This window comes from Spea bombifrons, chromosome 10 (assembly GCF_027358695.1).
Source record: "Spea bombifrons isolate aSpeBom1 chromosome 10, aSpeBom1.2.pri, whole genome shotgun sequence".
NCBI lineage: Eukaryota > Metazoa > Chordata > Amphibia > Anura > Pelobatidae > Spea > Spea bombifrons.
In genome coordinates, this window is record NC_071096.1 from 10707767 (window position 1) to 10726606 (window position 18840).

The following is an 18840-nucleotide window of genomic DNA, read 5'->3' on the forward strand; positions in this document are numbered from 1 at the left end:
GTATACCAGATATGGCTGAAAATATGAAAAAACTTAGACCGCGGACCTTAAGTTTTTGCCAAAAAATGAAAAATTTTAAAAACACTCAAAACCTTTAGGAAATTATTCCTTTAGCATCCAGCATAACATCCTAGTTAAAAGGAATGGTATTGGAGGCCTGCTGTGGAAGCTACATGGGACACCAGATATGGCTGAAAATATGAAAAAACTTAGACCGCAGACCTTAAGTTTTTGCCAAAAAATGAAAAATTTTAAAAACACTCAAAACCTTTAGGAAATTATTCCTTTAGCATCCAGCATAACATCCTAGTTAAAAGGAATGGTATTGGAGGCCTGCTGTGGAAGCTACATGGGACACCAGATATGGCTGAAAATATGAAAAAACTTAGACCGCGGACCTCAAGTTTTTGCCAAAAAATGAAAAATTTTAAAAACACTCAAAACCTTTAGGAAATTATTCCTTTAGCATCCAGCATAACATCCTAGTTTAAAGGAATGGTATTGGAGGCCTGCTTTGGAGACTACAAGGTATACTAGATATGGCTGAAAATATGAAAAAACTTAGACCGCGGACCTTAAGTTTTTGCCAAAAAATGAAAAATTTTAAAAACACTCAAAACCTTTAGGAAATTATTCCTTTAGCATCCAGCATAACATCCTAGTTAAAAGGAATGGTATTGGAGGCCTGCTTTGGAGACTACATGGTATACCAGATATGGCTGAAAATATGAAAAAACTTAGACCGCGGACCTTAAGTTTTTGCCAAAAAATGAAAAATTTTAAAAACACTCAAAACCTTTAGGAAATTATTCCTTTAGCATCCAGCATAACATCCTAGTTAAAAGGAATGGTATTGGAGGCCTGCTGCGGAAGCTACATGGGACACCAGATATGGCTGAAAATATGAAAAAACTTAGACCGCGGACCTTAAGTTTTTGCCAAAAAATGAAAAATCTTAAAAACACTCAAAACCTTTAGGAAATTATTCCTTTAGCATCCAGCATAACATCCTAGTTAAAAGGAATGGTATTGGAGGCCTGCTGCGGAAGCTACATGGGACACCAGATATGGCTGAAAATATGAAAAAACTTAGACCGCGGACCTTAAGTTTTTGCCAAAAAATGAAAAAGTTTAAAAACACTCAAAACCTTTAGGAAATTATTCCTTTAGCATCCAGCATAACATCCTAGTTAAAAGGAATGGTATTGGAGGCCTGCTGCGGAAGCTACATGGGACACCAGATATGGCTGAAAATATGAAAAAACTTAGACCGCGGACCTTAAGTTTTTGCCAAAAAACGAAAAATTTTAAAAACACTCAAAACCTTTAGGAAATTATTCCTTTAGCATCCAGCATAACATCCTAGTTTAAAGGAATGGTATTGGAGGCCTGCTTTGGAGACTACAAGGTATACCAGATATGGCTGAAAATATGAAAAAACTTAGACCGCGGACCTTAAGTTTTTGCCAAAAAATGAAAAATTTTAAAAACACTCAAAACCTTTAGGAAATTATTCCTTTAGCATCCAGCATAACATCCTAGTTAAAAGGAATGGTATTGGAGGCCTGCTGCGGAAGCTACATGGGACACCAGATATGGCTGAAAATATGAAAAAACTTAGACCGCGGACCTTAAGTTTTTGCCAAAAAATGAAAAATTTTAAAAACACTCAAAACCTTTAGGAAATTATTCCTTTAGCATCCAGCATAACATCCTAGTTAAAACGAATGGTATTGGAGGCCTGCTGTTAAAGCTACATGGGACAACAGATATGGCTGAAAATATGAAAAAACTTAGACCGCGGACCTTAAGTTTTTGCCAAAAAATGAAAAAGTTTAAAAACACTCAAAACCTTTAGGAAATTATTCCTTTAGCATCCAGCATAACATCCTAGTTAAAAGGAATGGTATTGGAGGCCTGCTGCGGAAGCTACATGGGACACCAGATATGGCTGAAAATATGAAAAAACTTAGACCGCGGACCTTAAGTTTTTGCCAAAAAACGAAAAATTTTAAAAACACTCAAAACCTTTAGGAAATTATTCCTTTAGCATCCAGCATAACATCCTAGTTAAAAGGAATGGTATTGGAGGCCTGCTACGGAAGCTACATGGGACACCAGATATGGCTGAAAATATGAAAAAAATCAGACCGCGGACCTTAAGTTTTTGCCAAAAAATGAAAAATTTTAAAAACACTCAAAACCTTTAGGAAATTATTCCTTTAGCATCCAGCATAACATCCTAGTTAAAAGGAATGGTATTGGAGGCCTGCTGCGGAAGCTACATGGGACACCAGATATGGCTGAAAATATGAAAAAACTTAGACCGCGGACCTTACGTTTTTGCCAAAAAATGAAAAATTTTAAAAACACTCAAAACCTTTAGGAAATTATTCCTTTAGCATCCAGCATAACATCCTAGTTAAAAGGAATGGTATTGGAGGCCTGCTGTGGAAGCTACATGGGACACCAGATATGGCTGAAAATATGAAAAAACTTAGACCGCGGACCTCAAGTTTTTGCCAAAAAATGAAAAATTTTAAAAACACTCAAAACCTTTAGGAAATTATTCCTTTAGCATCCAGCATAACATCCTAGTTTAAAGGAATGGTATTGGAGGCCTGCTTTGGAGACTACAAGGTATACCAGATATGGCTGAAAATATGAAAAAACTTAGACCGCGGACCTTAAGTTTTTGCCAAAAAATGAAAAATTTTAAAAACACTCAAAACCTTTAGGAAATTATTCCTTTAGCATCCAGCATAACATCCTAGTTAAAAGGAATGGTATTGGAGGCCTGCTGCGGAAGCTACATGGGACACCAGATATGGCTGAAAATATGAAAAAACTTACACCGCGGACCTTAAGTTTTTGCCAAAAAATGAAAAATTTTAAAAACACTCAAAACCTTTAGGAAATTATTCCTTTAGCATCCAGCATAACATCCTAGTTAAAAGGAATGGTATTGGAGGCCTGCTGTGGAAGCTACATGGGACACCAGATATGGCTGAAAATATGAAAAAACTTAGACCGCGGACCTTAAGTTTTTGCCAAAAAATGAAAAATTTTAAAAACACTCAAAACCTTTAGGAAATTATTCCTTTAGCATCCAGCATAACATCCTAGTTAAAAGGAATGGTATTGGAGGCCTGCTGCGGAAGCTACATGGGACACCAGATATGGCTGAAAATATGAAAAAACTTACACCGTGGACCTTAAGTTTTTGCCAAAAAATGAAAAATTTTAAAAACACTCAAAACCTTTAGGAAATTATTCCTTTAGCATCCAGCATAACATCCTAGTTAAAAAGAATGGTATTGGAGGCCTGCTTTGGAGACTACATGGTATACCAGATATGGCTGAAAATATGAAAAAACTTAGACCGCGGACCTTAAGTTTTTGGCAAAAAATGAAAACTTTTAAAAACACTCAAAACCTTTAGGAAATTATTCCTTTAGCATCCAGCATAACATCCTAGTTAAAAGGAATGGTATTGGAGGCCTGCTGCGGAAGCTACATGGGACACCAGATATGGCTGAAAATATGAAAAAACTTAGACCACGGACCTTAAGTTTTTGCCAAAAAATGAAAAATTTTAAAAACACTCAAAACCTTTAGGAAATTATTCCTTTAGCATCCAGCATAACATCCTAGTTAAAAGGAATGGTATTGGAGGCTTGCTGTGGAAGCTACATGGGACACCAGATATGGCTGAAAATATGAAAAAACTTAGACCGCGGACCTTAAGTTTTTGCCAAAAAATGAAAAATTTTAAAAACACTCAAAACCTTTAGGAAATTATTCCTTTAGCATCCAGCATAACATCCTAGTTAAAAGGAATGGTATTGGAGGCCTGCTTTGGAGACTACATGGTATACCAGATATGGCTGAAAATATGAAAAAACTTTGACCGCGGACCTTAAGTTTTTGCCAAAAAATGAAAACTTTTAAAAACACTCAAAACCTTTAGGAAATTATTTCTTTAGCATCCAGCATAACATCCTAGTTAAAAGGAATGGTATTGGAGGCCTGCCGCGGAAGCTACATGTGACATCAGATATGGCTGAAAATATGAAAAAACTTAGACCGCGGACCTTAAGTTTTTGCCAAAAAATGAAAAATTTTAAAAACACTCAAAACCTTTAGGAAATTATTCCTTTAGCATCCAGCATAACATCAAAGTTAAAAGGAATGGTATTGGAGGCCTGCTGTGGAAGCTACATGGGACACCAGATATGGCTGAAAATATGAAAAAACTTAGACCGCGGATCTTAAGTTTTTGCCAAAAAATGAAAAATTTTAAAAACACTCAAAACCTTTAGGAAATTATTCCTTTAGCATCCAGCATAACATCCTAGTTAAAAGGAATGGTATTGGAGGCCTGCTGTGGAAGCTACATGGGACACCAGATATGGCTGAAAATATGAAAAAACTTAGACCGCGGATCTTAAGTTTTTGCCAAAAAATGAAAAATTTTAAAAACACTCAAAACCTTTAGGAAATTATTCCTTTAGCATCCAGCATAACATCCTAGTTAAAAGGAATGGTATTGGAGGCCTGCTGCGGAAGCTACATGGGACACCAGATATGGCTGAAAATATGAAAAAACTTAGACCGCGGACCTTAAGTTTTTGCCAAAAAATGAAAAATTTTAAAAACACTCAAAACCTTTAGGAAATTATTCCTTTAGCATCCAGCATAACATCCTAGTTAAAAGGAATGGTATTGGAGGCCTGCTGCGGAAGCTACATGGGACACCAGATATGGCTGAAAATATGAAAAAACTTAGACCGCGGACCTTAAGTTTTTGCCAAAAAATGAAAAATTTTAAAAACACTCAAAACCTTTAGGAAATTATTCCTTTAGCATCCAGCATAACATCCTAGTTAAAAGGAATGGTATTGGAGGCCTGCTGCGGAAGCTACATGGGACACCAGATATGGCTGAAAATATGAAAAAACTTAGACCGCGGACCTTAAGTTTTTGCCAAAAAATGAAAAATTTTAAAAACACTCAAAACCTTTAGGAAATTATTCCTTTAGCATCCAGCATAACATCCTAGTTAAAAGGAATGGTATTGGAGGCCTGCTTTGGAGACTACAAGGTATACCAGATATGGCTGAAAATATGAAAAAACTTAGACCGCGGACCTTAAGTTTTTGCCAAAAAATGAAAAATTTTAAAAACACTCAAAACCTTTAGGAAATTATTCCTTTAGCATCCAGCATAACATCCTAGTTAAAAGGAATGGTATTGGAGGCCTGCTTTGGAGACTACAAGGTATACCAGATATGGCTGAAAATATGAAAAAACTTAGACCGCGGACCTTAAGTTTTTGCCAAAAAATGAAAAATTTTAAAAACACTCAAAACCTTTAGGAAATTATTCCTTTAGCATCCAGCATAACATCCTAGTTAAAAGGAATGGTATTGGAGGCCTGCTGCGGAAGCTACATGGGACACCAGATATGGCTGAAAATATGAAAAAACTTAGACCGCGGACCTTAAGTTTTTGCCAAAAAATGAAAAATTTTAAAAACACTCAAAACCTTTAGGAAATTATTCCTTTAGCATCCAGCATAACATCCTAGTTAAAACGAATGGTATTGGAGGCCTGCTGTTAAAGCTACATGGGACAACAGATATGGCTGAAAATATGAAAAAACTTAGACCGCGGACCTTAAGTTTTTGCCAAAAAATGAAAAAGTTTAAAAACACTCAAAACCTTTAGGAAATTATTCCTTTAGCATCCAGCATAACATCCTAGTTAAAAGGAATGGTATTGGAGGCCTGCTGCGGAAGCTACATGGGACACCAGATATGGCTGAAAATATGAAAAAACTTAGACCGCGGACCTTAAGTTTTTGCCAAAAAACGAAAAATTTTAAAAACACTCAAAACCTTTAGGAAATTATTCCTTTAGCATCCAGCATAACATCCTAGTTAAAAGGAATGGTATTGGAGGCCTGCTACGGAAGCTACATGGGACACCAGATATGGCTGAAAATATGAAAAAAATCAGACCGCGGACCTTAAGTTTTTGCCAAAAAATGAAAAATTTTAAAAACACTCAAAACCTTTAGGAAATTATTCCTTTAGCATCCAGCATAACATCCTAGTTAAAAGGAATGGTATTGGAGGCCTGCTGCGGAAGCTACATGGGACACCAGATATGGCTGAAAATATGAAAAAACTTAGACCGCGGACCTTACGTTTTTGCCAAAAAATGAAAAATTTTAAAAACACTCAAAACCTTTAGGAAATTATTCCTTTAGCATCCAGCATAACATCCTAGTTAAAAGGAATGGTATTGGAGGCCTGCTGTGGAAGCTACATGGGACACCAGATATGGCTGAAAATATGAAAAAACTTAGACCGCGGACCTCAAGTTTTTGCCAAAAAATGAAAAATTTTAAAAACACTCAAAACCTTTAGGAAATTATTCCTTTAGCATCCAGCATAACATCCTAGTTTAAAGGAATGGTATTGGAGGCCTGCTTTGGAGACTACAAGGTATACCAGATATGGCTGAAAATATGAAAAAACTTAGACCGCGGACCTTAAGTTTTTGCCAAAAAATGAAAAATTTTAAAAACACTCAAAACCTTTAGGAAATTATTCCTTTAGCATCCAGCATAACATCCTAGTTAAAAGGAATGGTATTGGAGGCCTGCTGCGGAAGCTACATGGGACACCAGATATGGCTGAAAATATGAAAAAACTTACACCGCGGACCTTAAGTTTTTGCCAAAAAATGAAAAATTTTAAAAACACTCAAAACCTTTAGGAAATTATTCCTTTAGCATCCAGCATAACATCCTAGTTAAAAGGAATGGTATTGGAGGCCTGCTGTGGAAGCTACATGGGACACCAGATATGGCTGAAAATATGAAAAAACTTAGACCGCGGACCTTAAGTTTTTGCCAAAAAATGAAAAATTTTAAAAACACTCAAAACCTTTAGGAAATTATTCCTTTAGCATCCAGCATAACATCCTAGTTAAAAGGAATGGTATTGGAGGCCTGCTGCGGAAGCTACATGGGACACCAGATATGGCTGAAAATATGAAAAAACTTACACCGTGGACCTTAAGTTTTTGCCAAAAAATGAAAAATTTTAAAAACACTCAAAACCTTTAGGAAATTATTCCTTTAGCATCCAGCATAACATCCTAGTTAAAAAGAATGGTATTGGAGGCCTGCTTTGGAGACTACATGGTATACCAGATATGGCTGAAAATATGAAAAAACTTAGACCGCGGACCTTAAGTTTTTGGCAAAAAATGAAAACTTTTAAAAACACTCAAAACCTTTAGGAAATTATTCCTTTAGCATCCAGCATAACATCCTAGTTAAAAGGAATGGTATTGGAGGCCTGCTGCGGAAGCTACATGGGACACCAGATATGGCTGAAAATATGAAAAAACTTAGACCACGGACCTTAAGTTTTTGCCAAAAAATGAAAAATTTTAAAAACACTCAAAACCTTTAGGAAATTATTCCTTTAGCATCCAGCATAACATCCTAGTTAAAAGGAATGGTATTGGAGGCTTGCTGTGGAAGCTACATGGGACACCAGATATGGCTGAAAATATGAAAAAACTTAGACCGCGGACCTTAAGTTTTTGCCAAAAAATGAAAAATTTTAAAAACACTCAAAACCTTTAGGAAATTATTCCTTTAGCATCCAGCATAACATCCTAGTTAAAAGGAATGGTATTGGAGGCCTGCTTTGGAGACTACATGGTATACCAGATATGGCTGAAAATATGAAAAAACTTTGACCGCGGACCTTAAGTTTTTGCCAAAAAATGAAAACTTTTAAAAACACTCAAAACCTTTAGGAAATTATTTCTTTAGCATCCAGCATAACATCCTAGTTAAAAGGAATGGTATTGGAGGCCTGCCGCGGAAGCTACATGTGACATCAGATATGGCTGAAAATATGAAAAAACTTAGACCGCGGACCTTAAGTTTTTGCCAAAAAATGAAAAATTTTAAAAACACTCAAAACCTTTAGGAAATTATTCCTTTAGCATCCAGCATAACATCAAAGTTAAAAGGAATGGTATTGGAGGCCTGCTGTGGAAGCTACATGGGACACCAGATATGGCTGAAAATATGAAAAAACTTAGACCGCGGATCTTAAGTTTTTGCCAAAAAATGAAAAATTTTAAAAACACTCAAAACCTTTAGGAAATTATTCCTTTAGCATCCAGCATAACATCCTAGTTAAAAGGAATGGTATTGGAGGCCTGCTGTGGAAGCTACATGGGACACCAGATATGGCTGAAAATATGAAAAAACTTAGACCGCGGATCTTAAGTTTTTGCCAAAAAATGAAAAATTTTAAAAACACTCAAAACCTTTAGGAAATTATTCCTTTAGCATCCAGCATAACATCCTAGTTAAAAGGAATGGTATTGGAGGCCTGCTGCGGAAGCTACATGGGACACCAGATATGGCTGAAAATATGAAAAAACTTAGACCGCGGACCTTAAGTTTTTGCCAAAAAATGAAAAATTTTAAAAACACTCAAAACCTTTAGGAAATTATTCCTTTAGCATCCAGCATAACATCCTAGTTAAAAGGAATGGTATTGGAGGCCTGCTGCGGAAGCTACATGGGACACCAGATATGGCTGAAAATATGAAAAAACTTAGACCGCGGACCTTAAGTTTTTGCCAAAAAATGAAAAATTTTAAAAACACTCAAAACCTTTAGGAAATTATTCCTTTAGCATCCAGCATAACATCCTAGTTAAAAGGAATGGTATTGGAGGCCTGCTGCGGAAGCTACATGGGACACCAGATATGGCTGAAAATATGAAAAAACTTAGACCGCGGACCTTAAGTTTTTGCCAAAAAATGAAAAATTTTAAAAACACTCAAAACCTTTAGGAAATTATTCCTTTAGCATCCAGCATAACATCCTAGTTAAAAGGAATGGTATTGGAGGCCTGCTTTGGAGACTACAAGGTATACCAGATATGGCTGAAAATATGAAAAAACTTAGACCGCGGACCTTAAGTTTTTGCCAAAAAATGAAAAATTTTAAAAACACTCAAAACCTTTAGGAAATTATTCCTTTAGCATCCAGCATAACATCCTAGTTAAAAGGAATGGTATTGGAGGCCTGCTTTGGAGACTACAAGGTATACCAGATATGGCTGAAAATATGAAAAAACTTAGACCGCGGACCTTAAGTTTTTGCCAAAAAATGAAAAATTTTAAAAACACTCAAAACCTTTAGGAAATTATTCCTTTAGCATCCAGCATAACATCCTAGTTAAAAGGAATGGTATTGGAGGCCTGCTGCGGAAGCTACATGGGACACCAGATATGGCTGAAAATATGAAAAAACTTAGACCGCGGACCTTAAGTTTTTGCCAAAAAATGAAAAATTTTAAAAACACTCAAAACCTTTAGGAAATTATTCCTTTAGCATCCAGCATAACATCCTAGTTAAAAGGAATGGTATTGGAGGCCTGCTGCGGAAGCTACATGGGACACCAGATATGGCTGAAAATATGAAAAAACTTAGACCGCGGACCTAAAGTTTTTGCCAAAAAATGAAAAATTTTAAAAACACTCAAAACCTTTAGGAAATTATTCCTTTAGCATCCAGCATAACATCCTAGTTAAAAGGAATGGTATTGGAGGCCTGCTTTGGAGACTACAAGGTATACCAGATATGGCTGAAAATATGAAAAAACTTAGACCGCGGACCTTAAGTTTTTGCCAAAAAATGAAAAATTTTAAAAACACTCAAAACCTTTAGGAAATTATTCCTTTAGCATCCAGCATAACATCCTAGTTAAAAGGAATGGTATTGGAGGCCTGCTTTGGAGACTACAAGGTATACCAGATATGGCTGAAAATATGAAAAAACTTAGACCGCGGACCTTAAGTTTTTGCCAAAAAATGAAAAATTTTAAAAACACTCAAAACCTTTAGGAAATTATTCCTTTAGCATCCAGCATAACATCCTAGTTAAAAGGAATGGTATTGGAGGCCTGCTGCGGAAGCTACATGGGACACCAGATATGGCTGAAAATATGAGAAAACTTAGACCGCGGACCTTAAGTTTTTGCCAAAAAATGAAAAATTTTAAAAACACTCAAAACCTTTAGGAAATTATTCCTTTAGCATCCAGCATAACATCCTAGTTAAAAGGAATGGTATTGGAGGCCTGCTGTGGAAGCTACATGGGACACCAGATATGGCTGAAAATATGAAAAAACTTAGACCGCGGACCTTAAGTTTTTGCCAAAAAATGAAAAATTTTAAAAACACTCAAACCCTTTAGGAAATTATTCCTTTAGCATCCAGCATAACATCCTAGTTAAAAGGAATGGTATTGGAGGCCTGCTTTGGAGACTACATGGTATACCAGATATGGCTGAAAATATGAAAAAACTTTGACCGCGGACCTTAAGTTTTTGCCAAAAAATGAAAACTTTTAAAAACACTCAAAACCTTTAGGAAATTATTCCTTTAGCATCCAGCATAACATCCTAGTTAAAAGGAATGGTATTGGAGGCCTGCTGCGGAAGCTACATGGGACACCAGATATGGCTGAAAATAGGAAAAAACTTAGACCGCGGACCTTAAGTTTTTGCCAAAAAATGAAAAATTTTAAAAACACTCAAAACCTTTAGGAAATTATTCCTTTAGCATCCAGCATAACATCCTAGTTAAAAGGAATGGTATTGGAGGCCTGCTTTGGAGACTACAAGGTATACCAGATATGGCTGAAAATATGAAAAAACTTAGACCGCGGACCTTAAGTTTTTGCCAAAAAATGAAAAATTTTAAAAACACTCAAAACCTTTAGGAAATTATTCCTTTAGCATCCAGCATAACATCCTAGTTAAAAGGAATGGTATTGGAGGCCTGCTGCGGAAGCTACATGGGACACCAGATATGGCTGAAAATATGAGAAAACTTAGACCGCGGACCTTAAGTTTTTGCCAAAAAATGAAAAATTTTAAAAACACTCAAAACCTTTAGGAAATTATTCCTTTAGCATCCAGCATAACATCCTAGTTAAAAGGAATGGTATTGGAGGCCTGCTGTGGAAGCTACATGGGACACCAGATATGGCTGAAAATATGAAAAAACTTAGACCGCGGACCTTAAGTTTTTGCCAAAAAATGAAAAATTTTAAAAACACTCAAACCCTTTAGGAAATTATTCCTTTAGCATCCAGCATAACATCCTAGTTAAAAGGAATGGTATTGGAGGCCTGCTTTGGAGACTACATGGTATACCAGATATGGCTGAAAATATGAAAAAACTTTGACCGCGGACCTTAAGTTTTTGCCAAAAAATGAAAACTTTTAAAAACACTCAAAACCTTTAGGAAATTATTCCTTTAGCATCCAGCATAACATCCTAGTTAAAAGGAATGGTATTGGAGGCCTGCTGCGGAAGCTACATGGGACACCAGATATGGCTGAAAATAGGAAAAAACTTAGACCGCGGACCTTAAGTTTTTGCCAAAAAATGAAAAATTTTAAAAACACTCAAAACCTTTAGGAAATTATTCCTTTAGCATCCAGCATAACATCCTAGTTAAAAGGAATGGTATTGGAGGCCTGCTTTGGAGACTACAAGGTATACCAGATATGGCTGAAAATATGAAAAACTTAGACCGCGGACCTTAAGTTTTTGCCAAAAAATGAAAAATTTTAAAAACAGTCAAAACCTTTAGGAAATTATTCCTTTAGCATCCAGCATAACATCCTAGTTAAAAGGAATGGTATTGGAGGCCTGCTTTGGAGACTACATGGTATACCAGATATGGCTGAAAATATGAAAAAACTTAGACCGCGGACCTTAAGTTTTTGCCAAAAAATGAAAAATTTTAAAAACACTCAAAACCTTTAGGAAATTATTCCTTTAGCATCCAGCATAACATCCTAGTTAAAAGGAATGGTATTGGAGGCCTGCTGCGGAAGCTACATGGGACACCAGATATGGCTGAAAATATGAAAAAACTTAGACCGCGGACCTTAAGTTTTTGCCAAAAAATGAAAAATTTTAAAAACACTCAAAACCTTTAGGAAATTATTCCTTTAGCATCCAGCATAACATCCTAGTTAAAAGGAATGGTATTGGAGGCCTGCTGCGGAAGCTACATGGGACACCAGATATGGCTGAAAATATGAAAAAACTTAGACCGCGGACCTAAAGTTTTTGCCAAAAAATGAAAAATTTTAAAAACACTCAAAACCTTTAGGAAATTATTCCTTTAGCATCCAGCATAACATCCTAGTTAAAAGGAATGGTATTGGAGGCCTGCTTTGGAGACTACAAGGTATACCAGATATGGCTGAAAATATGAAAAAACTTAGACCGCGGACCTTAAGTTTTTGCCAAAAAATGAAAAATTTTAAAAACACTCAAAACCTTTAGGAAATTATTCCTTTAGCATCCAGCATAACATCCTAGTTAAAAGGAATGGTATTGGAGGCCTGCTTTGGAGACTACAAGGTATACCAGATATGGCTGAAAATATGAAAAAACTTAGACCGCGGACCTTAAGTTTTTGCCAAAAAATGAAAAATTTTAAAAACACTCAAAACCTTTAGGAAATTATTCCTTTAGCATCCAGCATAACATCCTAGTTAAAAGGAATGGTATTGGAGGCCTGCTGCGGAAGCTACATGGGACACCAGATATGGCTGAAAATATGAGAAAACTTAGACCGCGGACCTTAAGTTTTTGCCAAAAAATGAAAAATTTTAAAAACACTCAAAACCTTTAGGAAATTATTCCTTTAGCATCCAGCATAACATCCTAGTTAAAAGGAATGGTATTGGAGGCCTGCTGTGGAAGCTACATGGGACACCAGATATGGCTGAAAATATGAAAAAACTTAGACCGCGGACCTTAAGTTTTTGCCAAAAAATGAAAAATTTTAAAAACACTCAAACCCTTTAGGAAATTATTCCTTTAGCATCCAGCATAACATCCTAGTTAAAAGGAATGGTATTGGAGGCCTGCTTTGGAGACTACATGGTATACCAGATATGGCTGAAAATATGAAAAAACTTTGACCGCGGACCTTAAGTTTTTGCCAAAAAATGAAAACTTTTAAAAACACTCAAAACCTTTAGGAAATTATTCCTTTAGCATCCAGCATAACATCCTAGTTAAAAGGAATGGTATTGGAGGCCTGCTGCGGAAGCTACATGGGACACCAGATATGGCTGAAAATAGGAAAAAACTTAGACCGCGGACCTTAAGTTTTTGCCAAAAAATGAAAAATTTTAAAAACACTCAAAACCTTTAGGAAATTATTCCTTTAGCATCCAGCATAACATCCTAGTTAAAAGGAATGGTATTGGAGGCCTGCTTTGGAGACTACAAGGTATACCAGATATGGCTGAAAATATGAAAAAACTTAGACCGCGGACCTTAAGTTTTTGCCAAAAAATGAAAAATTTTAAAAACACTCAAAACCTTTAGGAAATTATTCCTTTAGCATCCAGCATAACATCCTAGTTAAAAGGAATGGTATTGGAGGCCTGCTGCGGAAGCTACATGGGACACCAGATATGGCTGAAAATATGAGAAAACTTAGACCGCGGACCTTAAGTTTTTGCCAAAAAATGAAAAATTTTAAAAACACTCAAAACCTTTAGGAAATTATTCCTTTAGCATCCAGCATAACATCCTAGTTAAAAGGAATGGTATTGGAGGCCTGCCGCGGAAGCTACATGTGACATCAGATATGGCTGAAAATATGAAAAAACTTAGACCGCGGACCTTAAGTTTTTGCCAAAAAATGAAAAATTTTAAAAACACTCAAAACCTTTAGGAAATTATTCCTTTAGCATCCAGCATAACATCAAAGTTAAAAGGAATGGTATTGGAGGCCTGCTGTGGAAGCTACATGGGACACCAGATATGGCTGAAAATATGAAAAAACTTAGACCGCGGATCTTAAGTTTTTGCCAAAAAATGAAAAATTTTAAAAACACTCAAAACCTTTAGGAAATTATTCCTTTAGCATCCAGCATAACATCCTAGTTAAAAGGAATGGTATTGGAGGCCTGCTGCGGAAGCTACATGGGACACCAGATATGGCTGAAAATATGAAAAAACTTAGACCGCGGACCTTAAGTTTTTGCCAAAAAATGAAAAATTTTAAAAACACTCAAAACCTTTAGGAAATTATTCCTTTAGCATCCAGCATAACATCCTAGTTAAAAGGAATGGTATTGGAGGCCTGCTGCGGAAGCTACATGGGACACCAGATATGGCTGAAAATATGAAAAAACTTAGACCGCGGACCTTAAGTTTTTGCCAAAAAATGAAAAATTTTAAAAACACTCAAAACCTTTAGGAAATTATTCCTTTAGCATCCAGCATAACATCCTAGTTAAAAGGAATGGTATTGGAGGCCTGCTGCGGAAGCTACATGGGACACCAGATATGGCTGAAAATATGAAAAAACTTAGACCGCGGACCTTAAGTTTTTGCCAAAAAATGAAAAATTTTAAAAACACTCAAAACCTTTAGGAAATTATTCCTTTAGCATCCAGCATAACATCCTAGTTAAAAGGAATGGTATTGGAGGCCTGCTTTGGAGACTACAAGGTATACCAGATATGGCTGAAAATATGAAAAAACTTAGACCGCGGACCTTAAGTTTTTGCCAAAAAATGAAAAATTTTAAAAACACTCAAAACCTTTAGGAAATTATTCCTTTAGCATCCAGCATAACATCCTAGTTAAAAGGAATGGTATTGGAGGCCTGCTGCGGAAGCTACATGGGACACCAGATATGGCTGAAAATATGAAAAAACTTAGACCGCGGACCTTAAGTTTTTGCCAAAAAATGAAAAATTTTAAAAACACTCAAAACCTTTAGGAAATTATTCCTTTAGCATCCAGCATAACATCCTAGTTAAAAGGAATGGTATTGGAGGCCTGCTGCGGAAGCTACATGGGACACCAGATATGGCTGAAAATATGAAAAAACTTAGACCGCGGACCTAAAGTTTTTGCCAAAAAATGAAAAATTTTAAAAACACTCAAAACCTTTAGGAAATTATTCCTTTAGCATCCAGCATAACATCCTAGTTAAAAGGAATGGTATTGGAGGCCTGCTTTGGAGACTACAAGGTATACCAGATATGGCTGAAAATATGAAAAAACTTAGACCGCGGACCTTAAGTTTTTGCCAAAAAATGAAAAATTTTAAAAACACTCAAAACCTTTAGGAAATTATTCCTTTAGCATCCAGCATAACATCCTAGTTAAAAGGAATGGTATTGGAGGCCTGCTTTGGAGACTACAAGGTATACCAGATATGGCTGAAAATATGAAAAAACTTAGACCGCGGACCTTAAGTTTTTGCCAAAAAATGAAAAATTTTAAAAACACTCAAAACCTTTAGGAAATTATTCCTTTAGCATCCAGCATAACATCCTAGTTAAAAGGAATGGTATTGGAGGCCTGCTGCGGAAGCTACATGGGACACCAGATATGGCTGAAAATATGAGAAAACTTAGACCGCGGACCTTAAGTTTTTGCCAAAAAATGAAAAATTTTAAAAACACTCAAAACCTTTAGGAAATTATTCCTTTAGCATCCAGCATAACATCCTAGTTAAAAGGAATGGTATTGGAGGCCTGCTGTGGAAGCTACATGGGACACCAGATATGGCTGAAAATATGAAAAAACTTAGACCGCGGACCTTAAGTTTTTGCCAAAAAATGAAAAATTTTAAAAACACTCAAAACCTTTAGGAAATTATTCCTTTAGCATCCAGCATAACATCCTAGTTAAAAGGAATGGTATTGGAGGCCTGCTTTGGAGACTACAAGGTATACCAGATATGGCTGAAAATATGAAAAAACTTAGACCGCGGACCTTAAGTTTTTGCCAAAAAATGAAAAATTTTAAAAACACTCAAAACCTTTAGGAAATTATTCCTTTAGCATCCAGCATAACATCCTAGTTAAAAGGAATGGTATTGGAGGCCTGCTGCGGAAGCTACATGGGACACCAGATATGGCTGAAAATATGAAAAAACTTAGACCGCGGACCTTAAGTTTTTGCCAAAAAATGAAAAATTTTAAAAACACTCAAAACCTTTAGGAAATTATTCCTTTAGCATCCAGCATAACATCCTAGTTAAAAGGAATGGTATTGGAGGCCTGCTGTTAAAGCTACATGGGACACCAGATATGGCTGAAAATATGAAAAAACTTAGACCGCGGACCTTAAGTTTTTGCCAAAAAATGAAAAATTTTAAAAACACTCAAAACCTTTAGGAAATTATTCCTTTAGCATCCAGCATAACATCCTAGTTAAAAGGAATGGTATTGGAGGCCTGCTGCGGAAGCTACATGGGACACCAGATATGGCTGAAAATATGAAAAAACTTAGACCGCGGACCTTAAGTTTTTGCCAAAAAATGAAAAATTTTAAAAACACTCAAAACCTTTAGGAAATTATTCCTTTAGCATCCAGCATAACATCCTAGTTAAAAGGAATGGTATTGGAGGCCTGCTTTGGAGACTACATGGTATACCAGATATGGCTGAAAATATGAAAAAACTTTGACCGCGGACCTTAAGTTTTTGCCAAAAAATGAAAACTTTTAAAAACACTCAAAACCTTTAGGAAATTATTCCTTTAGCATCCAGCATAACATCCTAGTTAAAAGGAATGGTATTGGAGGCCTGCTGCGGAAGCTACATGGGACACCATATATGGCTGAAAATATGAAAAAACTTAGACCGCGGACCTTAAGTTTTTGCCAAAAAATGAAAACTTTTAAAAACACTCAAAACCTTTAGGAAATTATTCCTTTAGCATCCAGCATAACATCCTAGTTAAAAGGAATGGTATTGGAGGCCTGCCGCGGAAGCTACATGTGACATCAGATATGGCTGAAAATATGAAAAAACTTAGACCGCGGACCTTAAGTTTTTGCCAAAAAATGAAAAATTTTAAAAACACTCAAAACCTTTAGGAAATTATTCCTTTAGCATCCAGCATAACATCAAAGTTAAAAGGAATGGTATTGGAGGCCTGCTGTGGAAGCTACATGGGACACCAGATATGGCTGAAAATATGAAAAAACTTAGACCGCGGATCTTAAGTTTTTGCCAAAAAATGAAAAATTTTAAAAACACTCAAAACCTTTAGGAAATTATTCCTTTAGCATCCAGCATAACATCCTAGTTAAAAGGAATGGTATTGGAGGCCTGCTGCGGAAGCTACATGGGACACCAGATATGGCTGAAAATATGAAAAAACTTAGACCGCGGACCTTAAGTTTTTGCCAAAAAATGAAAAATTTTAAAAACACTCAAAACCTTTAGGAAATTATTCCTTTAGCATCCAGCATAACATCCTAGTTAAAAGGAATGGTATTGGAGGCCTGCTGCGGAAGCTACATGGGACACCAGATATGGCTGAAAATATGAAAAAACTTAGACCGCGGACCTTAAGTTTTTGCCAAAAAATGAAAAATTTTAAAAACACTCAAAACCTTTAGGAAATTATTCCTTTAGCATCCAGCATAACATCCTAGTTAAAAGGAATGGTATTGGAGGCCTGCTGCGGAAGCTACATGGGACACCAGATATGGCTGAAAATATGAAAAAACTTAGACCGCGGACCTTAAGTTTTTGCCAAAAAATGAAAAATTTTTAAAACACTCAAAACCTTTAGGAAATTATTCCTTTAGCATCCAGCATAACATCCTAGTTAAAAGGAATGGTATTGGAGGCCTGCTTTGGAGACTACAAGGTATACCAGATATGGCTGAAAATATGAAAAAACTTAGACCGCGGACCTTAAGTTTTTGCCAAAAAATGAAAAATTTTAAAAACACTCAAAACCTTTAGGAAATTATTCCTTTAGCATCCAGCATAACATCCTAGTTAAAAGGAATGGTATTGGAGGCCTGCTGCGGAAGCTACATGGGACACCAGATATGGCTGAAAATATGAGAAAACTTAGACCGCGGACCTTAAGTTTTTGCCAAAAAATGAAAAATTTTAAAAACACTCAAAACCTTTAGGAAATTATTCCTTTAGCATCCAGCATAACATCCTAGTTAAAAGGAATGGTATTGGAGGCCTGCTGCGGAAGCTACATGGGACACCAGATATGGCTGAAAATATGAAAAAACTTAGACCGCGGACCTTAAGTTTTTGCCAAAAAATGAAAAATTTTAAAAACACTCAAAACCTTTAGGAAATTATTCCTTTAGCATCCAGCATAACATCCTAGTTAAAAGGAATGGTATTGGAGGCCTGCTGCGGAAGCTACATGGGACACCAGATATGGCTGAAAATATGAAAAAACTTAGACCGCGGACCTTAAGTTTTTGGCAAAAAATGAAAAATCTTAAAAACACTCAAAACCTTTAGGAAATTATTCCTTTAGCATCCAGCATAACATCCTAGTTAAAAGGAATGGCATTGGAGGCCTGCTGCGGAAGCTACATGGGACACCAGATATGGCTGAAAATATGAAAAAACTTAGACCGCGGACCTTAAGTTTTTGCCAAAAAATGAAAAATTTTAAAAACACTCAAAACCTTTAGGAAATTATTGCTTTAGCATCCAGCATAACATCCTAGTTAAAAGGAATGGTATTGGAGGCCTGCTGCGGAAGCTTCATGGGACACCAGCTATGGCTGAAAATATGAAAAAACTTAGACTGCGGATCTTAAGTTTTTGCCAAAAAATGAAAAATCTTAAAAACACTCAAAACCTTTAGGAAATTATTCCTTTAGCATCCAGCATAACATCCTAGTTAAAAGGAATGGCATTGGAGGCCTGCTGCGGAAGCTACATGGGACACCAG